Source organism: Corvus brachyrhynchos, unplaced genomic scaffold (genome assembly GCF_000691975.1).
Source record: "Corvus brachyrhynchos isolate BGI_N302 unplaced genomic scaffold, ASM69197v1 scaffold162, whole genome shotgun sequence".
Lineage (NCBI taxonomy): Eukaryota > Metazoa > Chordata > Aves > Passeriformes > Corvidae > Corvus > Corvus brachyrhynchos.
In genome coordinates this window covers 1,247,553-1,251,750 of record NW_008236696.1, presented here as the reverse complement: position 1 = coordinate 1,251,750, position 4,198 = coordinate 1,247,553, and positions in this window count along the sequence as shown.

Sequence of the window (4,198 nt, the reverse complement as noted above, 5' to 3'; positions counted from 1 at the left end):
GCCCCCCCCCCCCCCTGCCACTCACACTGAGCAAGCTCCCATTGGCTGTGAGCGGTTTCCTGGGCAGACGCACAGCGCTTGTTCCGCTGTACCGAGCACAGGTTGCTGGGTGGGCGAGGGGAACGAGCTCTGCGCTGATTGGCTGCTGGGAGGGGCACGCTGCGCGCTGATTGGCTGCCGCGGGGTTTGAACGCTCCCAACGGCTGCGCCGAGAGACCCGGATGCAGTGGGCGGGACAGGAGCGGCGCCTCCCTCATCCCCCTCATATTTCTCATGCCCCTCATATTCCTCATGCCCCTCATATTCCTCATCCCCTTTATCCTCCTCATCCCCCTCATATTCCTCATCCCCTTTATCCTCCTCATCCCCTTTATCCCCCTCGTCCCCTGTGTCCAGCCGCCCTTCACACCAACCCCGGGCACCAGACGAAAGTCGCTGTGGTCACCGCAAAAGCATTAATGCTGTTAATAAGTAACAAAAGAATGTCGCTGTGCATGTGTTATACTAAGTTTCAGAATAATCGGTTCGTAGGAAATAGGAGCTGCCCGGAAAACACGACTGGTCAAGATGAAAAATGAACAGCTGACTCCGCGGAACCAGCCCCAAATCAAATTAATTATATCAAATGCTTTAACCGTTCTTTTATTTATCATTTTCCCTAATACCCAAGCTTACTGAAAGGGAAAGGAATTCTGTCGTCGGGGCTCAGCGTCCTGGAACCTGATTTAGCACAATGTTTCACTGCGAATGTAAGCTCCCAATGTGAAAACAATGAGAGATATATTTTCTATTTCTAGAATGTTCTATTATCTGCCAAATTGAGTTCTTAGATCTTACAAATTTTTTTATACAACGGATTTTTTTCAGTTCAGGCTTTTTAATGACTGATTGAGCAGCTGTAAAAGTCCATTGACTTTTTATGATTTGGAAGAAAAACGGAATAGGAAAGAGCATAAGAAAATGATAACAGATGTTATTTATGTGGATAAAGATTTGCTGGTGAGGTACACAGAAATTAGGACTATTTTCCTGAGGAAAAGATTTCAGAATAACAGCCTGGAAAACAGGGACGTCATTTCAATGTTGACACTTGTGTCAGATTATTGCACAAGTCCTACAACTACCTTATTTCACATTGACTAATTGCAACAATGACTTACAGTCTAAACACACCCTTACCTGAGCCCTTTTGTCACCTTTAAGTACCCATGTGGGCCATCATTTTCCAATTCCAAGCCAGGCCAGCTTTCACTGGCTTTTCCGCTGCTCTCTCCTTTCTCTGCACTCTTAAAAAATTCTTTTCAGCCAGGTTCCTCCCACACCTGGAACCAGGGACCACGTTTCTCCGAGGTTTGGAACAAGTTCTGCAGTACAGGAGTCAATATTACTTGTTTCTGGAAAAGATATCAGTGATTGTGTATTTATTTTCACTTAATCTCTAGATCTTAAAAAAAAGTCTGTATAAAATATTGTGCCTGCAAAGACAGGAGAACCACATTTATTGGGACAGGGGATTAAGAGGTGATATGCTGCATCACTTCTTGGTTAAAGGTTTAAAAAATAATATCATCAATACCCAAATGGTCACTACATAAATAGAGAGTCCCTGTGCATATGGGGAGTGACTTGCAGTAGCCATTTTTTAAATATACTTGAAAATCCAGAATTACAAACTCATAAAGCAGTTTGGTTATTCTGGTGAACCTGGAGTCCCAGGAACAGAACGTAGACAAATTTTAGGTAGTAATCACTTTAAAAATGTGGCTAAGTTTTTCTTTTAAACAAGTGCATTTATCCTCACTAAAGATTAGTACAGGAACGATGACAAAATAATTACTATTCTTCATCTGTCTGACATTTAAACATCAAAGTGCTTTCCTTACAAAAGGCTCTGAAATAGACACACCCATTATTTTGTGTTTTGTAAAATGTAACATGCAACTGAAACTTGCCATTCCTTCCAGTTCCACAGGCATCGGTAACCCAGGAGTGTTACATTTCCTTTGCAGTTAAATAGTTTCCTCTAGCAGCGACACCCACAGGGAGAAAGTTTCAGGAGATTAAATCATTAAATAAATCCTGACACGACAGCTATGTGAGAGCAGGGATCTCATACCTGTGGAAAAAAGACGAGGAGGCCACATCAGAGAAGCTGATGGAACCCCAGGAGGCCCAAGGAGACCGTGGTGCCCTGTGTTATCCCGGGAAGTTGGCAGTCCAGCACCTGTTTCTTGGCTTCAGGGTGTGAGTTTACATAAGTAAACTGCTGGCCCTTACATGTCTTGCAAGCATTCTGGGGTTTAGTTTCTCTCTTTTCTATTTTTTTAAACAAAGGGATCTTTCTCAAACCACAGTGGTTTGTTGTTGGTTTTTTTCCAACCAACTGACTTCTTTTTAAGCGCCTGGAAAACAACAGATTCCTCAAAGAGCCATCAATTCAGTTCAGCCAGAGCAGCAGTTTTCAAATTGTGAGGACGGGGAGAGATCAAGCACGAGAATGCATGTGGGGGGTCAGTGGCAGCATGAGAAACCTCAGAGAAATCCCATCCAACCTTTTTTCTCTCTATTTTGAGGATATAAGTAGCTGAGAGAGGAGTGGGACCCAGTTTTGCCAGAGGTTTGGGAACAGTAAGTTTTGTTGGAAGAGGTGGGTACCAATTATTACACTCAGGATGCTGGGTGTGGGTTTTAGGGGCAGGAGCTTGGGAAAGCAAGGGAATGGGAGTATGCAAAGCAAGGGAGGCAGGGGAGCAGAGCACAAGGTAAAAGAGAAGGTGTGAGCACAAAATAATACAGAAAGGTACAACTTCGTATAAAAATCTGGAGACCTCAGGAACTTACCCTGTGCTGCTTTCTTGGCAAAGCTTCTTTCTTCCCTTCTGTAGTCTACCCAACGGACTGTGAAAATCAGAAAATCCATCTGCTGTTGTTATTTAAAAAGGTTAAAGATGCTTTAAAGACCCTAAAGAGGGTCTGACTTCCTCACAAATTCCAGAAACTTTCTTCTGCAACCTTTAGAATCAGCGAGGTGGTACTTCACTTCCAGGAAAGCTAGACTAAAAGCTGACCTTTTACTTCTTAGAAACATTATTATTACGTTTTCTTGTCAATTTTTAAAGGAAATTTCTGCTTTCCCGATCCCTATTTATGTTTCTATGTGAATTTTTGTATTATGAATTCATTTTAAATTATTGTCATTGTTAAATTTGGTGCTCATTCTTTTTTTTTTTTTTTTCTGCATTAGATTCATAATGTACGTGAATCTGGCTATTTAAATAAATATTTTAATTTCCTGAGGATAGGACTGTGACTAAGTAGTGATTTGTGTGAAGGCTTAACTCTATAGTGTTTGAGATAAAAACAATCTATTTAAAATTTTTTCCTGCCTTAGGTACAAGAAATATTCCTGTGTTAAACCAAAATTTTTCACTGACCCACAGGAAAAAATAAACCCCCCAAAAAACTCCCAGTCCAAAACAAAATTACAAAATAAACATATCTTAAACAAATAATCTTTCTGGAATCGTTTTGTGATGTGTTAAATGCAAAACAGTACAGTTTCTTCTGTTAAAATAAAGGTATCCCTGAGTTCCTGGAAACACCTTGAATCTGGGATCCTTTTGAATTGACTTGAATTGATTCATGTTACAGCCTTCATCTCACCTCCTCAGCCTCTGGGCTCAGTGGAGAAGGGCAAACCCTACCTGAACATTGATGTTCTCATTCTCTGCTGGCAAAGAGCTGCCACCATGCACATCTTCTGCTGCTACAACCCCTAAATATGAAACTCAAGGCCAGGTCGGACAGGGCTTGGAGCAACTTGATCTAGTGGAAGGTGTCCCTGTCCATGGCAGGGGATTTAGAACGAGATGGTCTTTAAGGTCCCTTCCAACTCAAACCATTCTGTGATTCCTTCAAACTGGTGGTTTGTGGGCTGGTCTTGTGCTGCCAGGTCAGCCCCCAAAGAACCACTCAGCCTGAGGTGGGCAAAGGGTTTGAGTGTGGGTACAGGGGTCAGGTGCGGGCAGAGGGTGCCAGGAGTGGGTATGGGGCGCCAGTAGTGGGTAAGAGATGTCAGCAGTGGGTACGGGGTGCCAGGAGTGGGTAAGAGATGTCAGCAGTGGGTACGGGGTGCCAGGAGGCAGCACTGCAGATGTGGATGCTTTTGTTCGCCGAGCCGCGCGATGGAGGAGCTCCG